Source organism: Phoca vitulina, unplaced genomic scaffold (assembly GCF_004348235.1).
Source record: "Phoca vitulina isolate PV1807 unplaced genomic scaffold, GSC_HSeal_1.0 scaffold10, whole genome shotgun sequence".
NCBI lineage: Eukaryota > Metazoa > Chordata > Mammalia > Carnivora > Phocidae > Phoca > Phoca vitulina.
The window spans coordinates 16,016,327-16,029,458 of NW_022589713.1; the positions used below are offsets into that span (position 1 = coordinate 16,016,327).

General features: G+C 42.8%; 1 protein-coding gene across 10 annotated transcripts in view; it reads right to left on the minus strand.

Annotated features, from left to right (window-relative positions):
* ZBTB38 (zinc finger and BTB domain containing 38) overlaps window positions 1–13,132 on the minus strand; it is a 79,760-nt gene that overhangs the window by 9,919 nt on the left and 56,709 nt on the right. The window contains exon 5 of one of the 10 annotated variants that reach the window (XR_004300087.1): window positions 2,934–3,509. The exons of the other annotated variants lie outside the window; for them this stretch is intronic. The gene's annotated coding sequence lies outside the window, so the exon portion shown is untranslated. Of the gene's footprint in view, window positions 1–2,933; window positions 3,510–13,132 lie in introns of those variants that run through there. 10 annotated transcript variants of the gene reach the window in all.

Sequence of the window (13,132 nt, forward strand, 5' to 3'; positions counted from 1 at the left end):
AACAAAGGAAAAAAAAAGAGAGACAAAAAAACCAGACTCTTAAGTACAGAGAGCAAACTGATGGTTACCAGGGGGAGGTGGGTGGGAGGAGGGGTGAACTAGATAAAGGGGATCAAGCATACATTTATCGTGATGAGCACTGAGCAATGTACAGAACTGCTGAATCAGGGCGCCTGGGTGGCTCAGTCGTTAAGCGTCTGCCTTCGGCTCAGGTCATGGTCCCAGGGTCCTGGGATCGAGCCCCGCATCGGGCTCCCTGCTGGGCGGGAAGCCTGCTTCCCCCTCTCCCACTCCCCCTGCTTGTGTTCCCTCTCTCGCTGTGTCTCTCTGTCAAATAAATAAATAAAATCTTTAAAAAAAAAAAAAAGAACTGTTGAATCATTATATACCTGAAACTAATATAACACTATGTTAATTATATTTCAATAAAAAAATACTGAGTCTAGTCACAGGTTCCTAAATTAGCACAATTTAAAGGCACAGTGGCTCTTGTTCTGGTTCAAGGATCTTATCTCTGTTCTTCCCAGAGCCTAATTCTTGTTATTCTTTCTATATATTTTATACCATAAGCCTGGGATGGCCAGAACCTACCAATTAATATTTTAATGAGGGATAGAATATTATATAAAAAATACATGGTCTGTAGGGATCTAAGACACAAAAATTAAAACTTAACCTTACTGCGTGCACTGCGTGCGATGTATTTTGTCCTCTTCCATTGTCTCTCATTTAAAAAATGTTAACAGCAACTCACTAAACTAATGTCACTGTACACTAACAGATCAGTCCTGTAGTTAAAACCAAAAACCTCCCTCTGGTCTAACGGCCATACTGACTAGCTATTCATCCAGCCTCTCTCTCTCTTTAGATGTCCAGAAAGCAGCAGAGCTTGAAGATACTTCTTTAGCTCCCAGTGGCAAGGTCTTCCTAGCCCTGGAGTCCCACCTTTAACTCATGGCATTCATTCAGTTGTGGAGAGACCAGATGGCCACTTACGAATTTCTTTTTACCCTTTTCTAAAGCTATTATAAGTTGTGCCCATTATGTTATTTAGTGTCCTTTATACTTTAGGATCCATTTGATTAATTCTTTGATCTCTTCTAGCCATAGGAAAACTACATTACTACTAACAAATTCTTCTATTCCCAAGACAAGGAAGCTTAGAACTAACTCTCATCATCGCCTGTTGTAGCCATAGTTAGCCTGGGTTTCTGGTGCGACTATGGTTTCATTTTCTTTATTTAACCTTAGTTCTTCTACTCTGTTTACCCTTCCTTTAAATTGTAATTGTTCTTGAATCTTTCCTAGAAGTGTGAGGGATTAAGTCTATGAATAAAAATGGAATTAAATGAACTGGAATCTACGGCTTCCTCTATGCCCCTGAAGGAGACGGGGCCACCCTGAGCAGACAGCGGGACTCCATCCTTCACTGGTTATAGATCAATGACATATTTGGCTGATGCTTCTTTTGCCTCCCTTGGGGTCTCTGCCCTGGGCCCCTGTAGAATCTACTTTCTCTCCTGACTCATTTATTCTCATCCTGTTTGGCTTTTCTGAAGCCCATACATTATTCCAATTCTTTACCCAGGCTGACTGGGTAGTCTCAGATCTGGCAAAACATGTACTATGGTTTTAAACTGTGGTTTCCATCTTGGCTTAGTTCCATGCTGACACCTATTTTGTCCTTCCACCTCAAAACTACTGCTTCTTCCGAAACACCCCAGTTCACAGCACTCTGAAACTCCCACAAGGCCCCACCTCCACATGGGGCATGCGGTATTTCCCATCAAGCTAATACTCCGAGGTGTTTGATGATAGGCCCCACCCACTTCTGTAGGATGGCATGATTCTTCACTTAGATTGCTCAGGTAGGATGGTTAGTAAAAGGCTAACTGTTAAAATCTAAGAATATCTTAATCATACAGTTAGAATAACACATATAATAGGAAGTATCATTATATATGTCATTAACACATCCTCCTAACTTTGGAATATCCAAGTATGACACTGTTCAAAAGGGGGACTATCTACCATCGTGTGGCAGGAATCCTTTTAAAATCATAGTGACTGTGCAGCACTTCGATTTGCCTTCTTGGCACAGACATAAAAACTTCATTCTTGTGTCAATTTTACCCAGCACATACGTTAATACCTAACATGGTCAGAACAGGGCTCAGGGCTGGAGATACCGAAGCATGTGAGGCAAGTCTCTGTCCTCAAGGAGCTCAGAGTCTAGGAGAAGAAAGACAACTGTCAACTAATAATTGGAATCCACGATGGTAGGCCTTATACTAAAGGTATGTACACAGTGTTAAAGGATGAAATGCCAACTTATTATTTATAGGGGCCCTGGAAAGCTTGACATCAATCAACTGGGGGGACACCTGGGTGGCTCAGTCGTTAAGCATCTGCCTTTGGCTCAGGTCATGATCCCGGGGTCCTGGGATCGAGCCCCGCATTGGGCTCCCTGCTCAGAGAGAAGCCTGCTTCTCCCTCTCCCTCTCCCCCCACCCCGTTCATGTTCCCTCTCTCGCTATCTCTCTGTCAAATAAATAAATAAAATCTTTAAAAAAAAAAAAGTAAAACTGGGATGTGGGAAAGGCATTCTAAGCAGAAGGAACACCGTGGGCAAAACAAACACAAAATGTTTTTTTTAAGCAGGCTCCACACCCAGTGTGGAGCCCAACACAGGGCTTAAACTCATGACCCTGAGATCAAGACCCGAGCTGAGATCAGGAGTCAGACACTTAAGCAACTGAGCCACTCAGGCGCCCCAAGTAGTTTTTATTAACCAGCTAGAACCAGGCCCGGGGCGGCTGACAATAAAACCCCATTGCCATAAAAGAAATAAAAATTCTGCCTTCAAAGTTTTGTGGTGTAGCAAGGGAAGTAAGATGTGTTTATGAAACGCTGCATAACAAAGACATGTGCAGGATCATGCAGGCAGGCAGGCAGGCAGGCTGGTCAGGAGAACACAGTGGGAGTTCTGGGGAGCAGCTGGGGAGTGGGAGCGAGGGAAGGCACAGGGAGTAGCTCAGCAAAGCTCTTTAGGAGGAAGCGCCGTTTACTGGATCTTGAGGGCAGAATTTAGCTCTGCAGATATAAACAAAGGGAGGAAAGAGAATTTCACTCACAAAGAGGCACAGAGTTTCATGCCCTCAAGAAGTTTAGAATCCAAGAGTCAATGTAAGAGTGTAAAACAACAAGCCCCAATCTGCACAAGCAGGCTAGAAAAGTAGTGAAAGTTGCTGAAGGTGCACCTTAACGTCTCTCAGACTCCAGCACCCACCTTTCGAGCTTACCAGTGCCTGCCACGTGGACTGCCTCCCGGCTGTAGTCACCTGATCACTTCAGAAGCTGCTATAACTATAAGCCACATCCTACATGTCCAAAGGGCAACAGAGAAATGAGTCTGAAGTCTGTAGACCAGAGGACCACAGGCAAATCTGGTTCCCGCAGGTTTTGTCTGGCCAACCTGGTCTTTGGAACCACGTTTCTGAAAAACTGGGCTGATGTCGAAAACAGTAAGATTTAACATAAAAATCAATATATCTTTTCTTGAACAATAAGAAGAGTGGGCAACAGTGGTTGCTGCCTGCCTGGCAAGAAGGACTGGGCGCCTAGTAGCTGTGCCCCCTCATCACGGTCACCTACAGTCACACGCTGCTGGCCCAGGCACTTACCACCAAGTGGCTTCTGTCACATGACCAGCCTGGCCCCTTCAGCTGGCTTCCTTTGTTGCGACTGATAAGAACATTACGTGAAATAACATTAGACCCACAGATCTTATCAGACATACTTAACTTTAAAGATATCTCCAAAATTAAAGTTAAGACTTATAAATGAGCTTTTGTGTGTTGGCAGTCATCCTCAGCAAAAATAGTAGTCTTGACTTAAAAAAGTTAAAGTGACCTCCTCTACTCTATTTCTTTATAGAGAATAACTTAGTACTGAAGCTTTAGGAGTTCCTGCCAATGGAAAGCCCACGGAAGACCTCAGAAAAGTAAATATAAGACGGGAAGATGAGATTTAATTTATGTGTAACTTTCTAAAATGTTTTCTAAAAAGCAAGTTTCATGCAATAAATTCACTATTCTCAGTAATATTACCAAGATGGAATAGATAAACATGAAAAAGGCCAATAAAAATGTCACAGATGCAAAAATTTTGGTGGGCCTACATTTCGTTTAAAATAATTTGTAATTAGATAACAGTGGTCATCTGACTTATGTTACTATTTTCCTGAGTTTGTATTTAAGCTATAAATAGCCTTTAACATATACCTTCTAAATACATAAATATACATATGCATGTATTCATATGTATGTACAAATAGAGGTGTGACTTTATTATAAATATATGAGCGTATGCTATATAAAAATGTTTACATAGTCATACACTTATTTATAAATATATATACATATATATATAAAAATATAGGGTGAACACATAATTCAGCATCTAAAACAGGACACTTGAGAGAGAAAACAGATGCAACTAATAACTATGCCAGAGAAACAGGTATATATTGGTTCAGTACCTGGGGAAATAGGATGAATGGTCATCCTCTATTTATTTATATATATACACATATACATAAATATATATACACACATATATAATTTTTTAAAAATTTTTATTTATTTATTTGACAGAGAGACAGCGAGAGAGGGAACACAAGCAGGGGGAGTGGGAGAGGGAGAAGCAGGCTTCCCGCTGAGCAGGGAGCCCAACATGGGGCTCGATCCCAGGACCCTGGGATCACGACGTGAGCCGAAGGCAGACGCTTAATGACTGAGCCACCCAGGTGCCCCTATATATACAAATCTGTATATATACATATACATATACAAAATATAAACCTCTATATAAATATAAAATTCCATATTATAGTTATAAGTACATATGTGTATATTTACGTAAAATGTACTTAAAAGTATATAAAATGCTTTTAAGAATTTTATAACTATATGATAAACATACTTTATAATTACACTTTACATAAATGCCATTGGGAAATTCTAGTTAATTCATATACTTAGGATCTTCTGCTGCTTTTGTCTCCTGCCATACCCCAACCTTCCCTAATAAATACACATATATTTAATGCAAAGGTGGGCACTTAAATAAAATACTTCTGATGATTAAATTACCTCTTCTTCAGCTTTTAGAATGAATTAGCTTTAAAAAAAATAAAATAGGGGTGCTTGGGTGGCGCAGTCGGTTAAGCGTCCAACTCTTGGTTCTGGCTCAGGTCCTGATCTCAGGGTTGTGAGATGAGCCCTGAGTCGGGCTCTGCGCTCAGTGAGGAGTCTGTTTGGGTTTCTCTCCCTCTTCGTCTGTCCCTCCACCCTGCGCTCTCTCTCTCTCTCTAAAATAAATAAATCTTTAAAAAATAAGTCTATGCTCATGGTAAAATATTCCAACAGTACAGAAGTGTATAAAGGTACAAAGCAAAAACCCCCTTCTCCATCCTAGCCTCCCTTCCCCCACACCAATGCGCCCATTAGCACGCACAGCTCGCATACTCCCTAGCCACGGATACCTTTTTCCTAACTTCGGAAGATTTATAAATGACATCTGTATAAAAGCTCTAGGAGAAAAATTATTTCCTCTTGAGTTTCTCCTACCCTAGATTCTATCTCCTCTGCTTGGCAATTCCTTAAACTTACTCATCTCAGGTGACTGCCCATCTGGGCAGTGTCCGTCCTCTAGAATTTCTAGATTTTGGCTCCTACCTTTATTATAATATGTGTTATAATATTATGCAGTGTTATGCATTTGTTCATGTTTATATCCTTCCCTACTTGCTCCTTGAGTGCAGGGTCAATCTAACTCATCTTTGTTCTCCTGATACGTATAGGGTATAGCACACTGTTGATGATGTTGACAGTGAGCGAGAGGAACTGCCTCTTCAGACCCTGAGCAGCAAATGGCTTAAATTACACATTGTGCTTAGAAAAGTTCCTGATTTAAAGCTTTAAAAATGAGAACCAGATGAACCCAAATTCTACTTTACAGAGAGCAAAATTAACTCTCTTATTAGAAAAATAAAAATTCCTGTCCATTTTTTCCCTAGTTTCCTTCTAATCTGGCAGTTCTCAAAGTGTTTCATGGACCTTGAGTCTCCCAAGACCCTTTCGTCAGGCTCGTGAGGGCAAAACTATTTTCATAGTAACACAAAGATGTCATTTGCCTTTCTTCCCCCACCATGTTAACATGTGCATGAACAGTACAAAAGCAATGATGGGTAAAAGAGCTGATGCTATAGCAAACATCAAGCCAGTAACACCCAGATGAAAAAGTGAAAATTATTAATTTTATTAAATCTTTTGACTATTGAATATACACCTTTTCACCATTCTGTGTGATAAAATGGGAGGCAGACACAAAACACTTGCAGTGCATACTGAAAAAACCATGACTGCCTTAAGGAAAAGCGCTTGGGCGGTTCTTTGTGCTGTGAGTTGAATTAGCCAACTTTTTTTTCATGGAACACCGTTTTTACATGAAAAAACGACTGATAAATTATGGTTATTCAGATGTGGATATCTGGGCAAACATTTACTTTAAAATGAACTAAGTGTGCCTGTCATTTCTTTTTTTTTTTTTAAGATTTATTTTAGAGAGAGAGAAAGAGAGAGAGTGGAGGGAAGGACAGAGGGAGAGGGAGAGAGAGAATCTCAAGCAGACTCCCTAATGAGCGCGATCCCATGACCCTGAGATCATGACCTGAGCTGAAATCAAGAGTCTGGATGCTTAACCGACTGAGCCACCCAGGTGCACCTCAAGGAAGTAGCCATTTTATTGCCAGTAATAATATTTGTCTTTCAGGAAAATTACAATATTGGAAAACTTGGTATTTAACATAAACTTTGGTATCCACCACCATGAGCTCTATGCTTCTCAATACATAATGATTTTTCTAATGAGGTTAGTGGTAATGTTAATGAATGTGATTTTTGGATAGCATGCAATGAGTCTGGAAGACAGGCACAGTTCAGTGAACTAATATTTTCCAAATAACCAATGCATACTGTTACCAAAAAACCATGCACGGGCTAAAAGGTGAAAGAGACATCAGTAGATTTAAATGTGACAAAGTATGGAAAGTTCATTGTTATGGTTTCAAGTTCCATATTGCGACTAATCTTTAAAAAACCACCTACCTGTCAAGTTTTGGTGTATTATCAAAGAATATCCACAATTAACTGAAAAAGCTATTAGAAAACTTCTCCCCTTTCCAGCTACCTATTTGTATGAGGTGAGGTTTTCTTTACATACTTCAACTATAACAACATACTTGCCACTGAATTCAGAAGCTGAAATGAAAATCCAGCTGTCTTTCTATCAAGCTAAATGTTATATATTTGCCACTTTTCCCATTATATTTTTTGCCTTAGAAAACAGTTATTTTTAAAAATATGTTATTTTATCATGCAACTGGGTTTATTGTGGTCATTTTTCATGAGTTGTTTTTTAAGTTCTCCTTTTAAATTCTGAATATGGCAAATATTGATAGATCTATAACTCTGATAATCAGCAAAAGCTCTTTGGGTCCTCAACGATTTATAAGAGTGTAAGGGGGTCCTGGGAACAACAAGTCTGAGAAATGCTGTTCTAACCTATAAGAAAATGTTCAAAATGATTGTTAAAGATATAATTTAAAAATTATTTTACTCAAAATAAATCAGATATAGGCTTAAAAGAACTAGGGACACAGTGGATGAAAACGTGGTAAAATACAAAGCAGAAATCCCCGGGAGGAGAGGCCAGGGGATGGAGAAACACAGACACGCCCACCGTCACACAGATACACGTTCTCTAGCTGTCTTTAACTGCCCAAGCTTGAAGTGGTTACTACCCGTCCCTGCAGTCTGAGCATGGCTGAAAAGCCAGGGGGACCAACAGTCCCTCCACACTCTCCGTACTGTGGTGAAAACTGTTCCTTGATTTGCAGGACCTCCGCCTCTCTTCTGTTTGAACAATCTAGCACTGCTTGCATTCCCGCCTTCCAAATCTCAAAGGTTAGCTTGGTCACAGTATTCTGTGTGCCCATATGATTCTATCCTTTCATCTATCAAATTAGCTCCCTCCCCATTAGATCCTGGAGACCGCTTTTAGGCACTGGTCTACTCGTTCTCCAACTAAACTTGGAAAAAGGGGAACAATTCTTACCAATGATCTGAGCAACTAACTCCCTGTATTTCCAGCTTAATTAAATCTTCCCTCCCAATCAGTCAAGACAACTTTACTGAAATACACAGAAGTCAAAAAACTTAAAGTGAGAGTTTCCATATAAACTTTAACTCTCACAGTGCAAAAAAAAAAAATCTTGGAAAACCTCTTTAAGTTATTAATCAACAACATACCTATCATGTAGAACTTTATAGGGCTTGCTAATAAAACTTGGTGTACTTTTATTAGTAAATCTTTAAGAGTCGATGGAGAGCGAAGTAACGCTACCTTGAGTAAGGCCACTCTCGTGGGCCAGACTGAGGCTCATTTTTCTAAATCTTCTGATCAGAGGCAGAGGCCAAGCGCCCTCTTGCAGCACACTGGCTACTCAATTCCTAACGTACATAACAACAAAACTGAATCAACAGAGCAACTTTCGCTTCTCTCTACTGCACGTCTTCCTCTATAAAAAGAAACTTAGAAATAAAACCCAACTAAAAAAAGAACACACTATATTAGGATACTGACCTGGAATCCTGCAAAAGTCAAACGCACAGTCCATTTTGGGGCAGTGTGGGGCCCATATCGAGTGGAAGCTGCGAGTCCCCGCAGAAAGTGTGCTGACAAAGGACCCCGCTTCAGGGATCCCGCTCCCCCAGCCCGCACACATCTTTGCAGCACACTTTCTCGTAGTCATGTTGGGGGACTACGTCAGACCTCCTCATATGACAAGGTGTCAGAAATACACGCATCGGATCTCAAACACAGATTACAAAACAGAAGCCCTTTAGAGAATATGGCTGTGTCTAGGAAAAGGAAAATCCTCGATTCTCTTCTAAATGCAGTCCGAAAGGGGTAGAGAAGAGCTGCATTTATCAGACTCTAATGCAATTAAACTATCAGATTCAAGAAGGCATTGTAAGGCAAGGAAAGTTTGCTTTTTCAACTGGAATTAAAGCCGTTCAAAAGGCCGACATCAGAAAGCTGCTAGGGTGTATTTGACAGAGGGAGGTTGGCTTGAACAACCTTACCTGAATGTATTACTTTGAAAAGGTAAACATTTGGTCTCTAGACTTGTAGTTGCGTGCATATTGATTGTAAGAACAAGTATTATCAGATTCATGAGTGATGCAATGGGCTCGGTTAAATATTTCAGGCTGCTTGTTTGGAAAGATGAAAGGGGGAAAAGGTCCTTGGCTTCTCTTTTTCTTTTTCAAACACAACAGTATTTCAGGGTAGCCCATGTCCCTTGGGTTCATCTCAGGATTGAGCTTGCCCACATACCTACTTAAGAAACCCGGCCAACAGGCTTCAAGTGTTTCTCTCTGAAGCCCTCCAGGGCTGTGTTTGTTTCTCATCTCAGCCAAGCTCCATTGACACTCAGAGTCCCTGATGTGGAAGACATTTTTTAATCTGAATGCTGGGGGGACTGAGTTACCAAAATGATCAGGGATAGGGTTCCTGTCCTCGGAAACGTCTCAGTTTGGGGTGAGCTTATCATCAAGAGCTGCTTTCAAAAACCAAATACCGTTTTCTTGTGAACCTAAAGGGCAGACTGATTTAATGGCCCTGTTCCTCTCAGTGGACTGCTTCCTCCTGGAAAGGGCAGAGGGAAGAACTGTCAGATATTCTGGCTACTGAACAAGAATGACCCTCCAGCAGGTCACAAGGATGGGTCATCCTGAAACAGACCGAACACCAACTGCTGCTTGGGCATTATACTATCTAAACCCACCTCCCCATGGCACCTTCCCTCTCTAGCCCCTGATCCCTGTGCACCCCAGCTTTCTGGGGACTGCCGCACGACAAGGAATCACAGTTTACACTGGTTCTTTCTGGATGAGCCAGAAACTGGGCAGGGAGGAGTGAGTGCCACAACACACACAATGCAAAGCTCAGCGCTTGGCACACAGTGGGGTTCAGTGAGTGCGGGCTGGAACCAGCTGGAGGACTGACCGTGTCCTGCTCAGCTGGTGGCTTTGGAGAGAACTGCATATGTAGTCCATGCTTCATGCGGTACATGGGACGATCTTTTAAAAAACACAAATGAGATCAAGCCAAGCCCTGCTTAAAACCCTTCAGTGGTTTTCCCCTGAAGTCAGCACAAAATCCAGACCCTTCACTGTGGCCTGTGAGGCCCGGTGTGGTCCACGGGTCCTGTCCACTCTCTCTCGACTTGCCTGCTGCCTTCCATCCCACTCTCTGTGCTCACCACATAGGCCTCCTTTTGTTTACTCCACCTGCCAAGTCTCTTCCGGCCCTGGGGTCTTTAAACACATTGAACCCAGAACTGCCCGTGGCTGGCTCACTCTCATGCTTCGGGCCCGCTCAGACATCATCCTGGAGGGACCACCCTCTGTCTATCTTTGATCCTGCTTTCACTCGCCCTCACCATGCCTGGTTTTCCTTCGTACACCTATTGCAACCTGCCATTATCACGTGTGTCGGCCTACCTGTTCACTGTCCACTCTGCCCAATAGGAGGTAAGCTCCAGGAGGGAAAGGACCTCGTCCACCCTGTTCACTGCTACGTCTACAGGACGCAGCACACGGTGGGCACTCGGGAAATAGACTAGTGAAGTGGCTGTGCACAAAATACACAAATGAGGCTCACCCTGATTAAAAAAGAGCAACCTGCCCCTCTCCCCCACGTTCCCTGTGCCCTGTACCCTGCTCTGCTCTTTTCTTTTCCACGGTACCCACAGCATTCCAATATACTACACAATTTACTCCTTTATTGCTTACGGTCCATCTGCCTACTAGAACTGAAGTCTCACAAGGGCAGTCATCTTTGATATTCTTCCCTGACGTATCTAAGGCACCCAGAACAGTGCCTGACGCATAGTAGGTCCTCAATATTCATTTACTAAATACACAATCCATCCTGTAAATAGATACATGTTTCTAAAGCAATGTTAGATATGGGTAGGCACCATACATATTGCCATTACAATTTGCATCTATCTGTTTGAATTTCCCCAATCAATTTAGAATAAAATTGCTTTTATCTGATGCATTTCTGGATTTCCGGTTGTGAAGCACTTCACATATTAACTCTTTTAATCCCCTTCACCATCCTGTGCGGCAGGCACGTAAAATGGGGATATTACTATATACTCACAGGGTTAAGGGAATGAACAGAGTCTGTGCTGGGTATACGGAAGCTGATATTATTGGGTCCACAATATCGAGTGGAAACTGCGCCCAGACAAGTAAGTGCTTGCTTGCAGGAGAGCTGTAATTGCTGAAGGCGGTGCAGCGCTCAGTCCCCCACACTCTGCTGCCTCACGGGCATGTACACACACAGCAGGAGTGAAGACAGAGCAGGTGACCTGATCTAGCCGCACAAAACTGCCCTGCACGGAGTGCAAACAGCAGGAACAGCCCAGGCTGAGATTCAAGAGCTAGAGCCACTGGGGGCAGCCAGCCTGGGTCACATGCCAAGAAGGAACTGAGAGATGCTGCCTGGCATGAAGCAGAATGTGTCAGAATGGTCCCCAGGAAGGGCCACTGAGGATGGGAGTTAAGGCAAGCAGACCCCTTGCCCCGGGCAGCTGTCCCCAGGGCAACCCGAGCATTGCTAGAGACTGAGCTCGGGCACCCTCTAGGTGCCACCTGAACACACACCACAGTCAGCCACAGTGTCTGCCCCCTGGCCCAGAACTGGCTAAACACCCGACACCAAGCCTTTACAGCCACGTTGCCAACTTAAAATTTTAGTATTAAAAAAAAGTTGATTTTTAAAAGTCTATTACCAATTCGATTCAGTCCAAGCACTCAGAAGACAAAGACCAAGGATTTGCACAGCGAGGATCTGTTAATCTCAAGTGTATGTATCAGGAAAAAGAGTTTTCATTCCCCTCCCCTCCCCACCAGTATTTAGATTTACCCTCTCATCATTGGACTGGGGATGATGCAGTCTTCAGGGGTCAGGAAACTCGCTGGAGCCCTGTCCGTCGGGGTACAGCATGACAGCAATGAGTACGAAGCCCCGGGGGAGCACTACAGAAAGAGAATCTCCAGGGGAGGGCCAACTTTGGGTGTGAGCTCTCTCCATGACAGATGGCAGAGTCTCCCCACAAACACAGAATGGAGACATGGCCAGTGACGCTCGTTAAAACCCTAAATCCAAATTCCAGTATCTTCACCAAGGCTTATAAAGTCCTCTGTGACTTAACCCCATTTCCTGCCACTCTAACCTGCATCAGCCTTCTTTCTGTTCCTTGAATATGCCTAGGATCTTCCTATCTCCGGGCCTCTGTACATGTTGCTCCTGCATCCTAGAATGCCCTTCTAGCCCAGGAGGCGGCCGCCTCCATCCAACGATCCTCCCCCCCTCAGTTAGGTTCATCTGTCATATATTCTCAGCATACTTTTCTTTCATAGTACTCAATACAATTGTAATTACGTATTGACAAATGGGAGCCTTTACCACAAGAGTATAAATTCTATAAGGGCTAAGACTGTTCACCAGTATCCCTAGCTCCCAGCACTCTACTTGGCACACAACAGGTGCTAATAAACCTTTATCAAATGAATGCAAAAACAAAAAGCACCCAAACACGAAGCCTTCTAAAGCCCACCAGGCACTGTTACCAAGCTTTCTGGATCCAGCATTAGGTCAATGCAAACTGTCCTATTTGTCACCTATGGTAAAAGAGGGGAATGCCTTTGTTGAACATAAAGAAGTCAAGAAGCTGTTCTGCCATGGTATAAGGAAACACGCACGCACGCACACACACACACACACACACAACCAAATCAACACTGCCAGCCTAAAGCTGAGCTAACTAGGACAAGTGAGGGCCATCTACTGCCCACAAAGTTGTCACTGCTCAAACAAGTTAAAACATTGAAACACAGCTTCAAAACACTGAAAAATGGCTTACTATTACTGCTTTGGCTCAAAGGAAAGAAAAGAGCAATACTTTAAGCTCTACTGATATGCTTTGCTC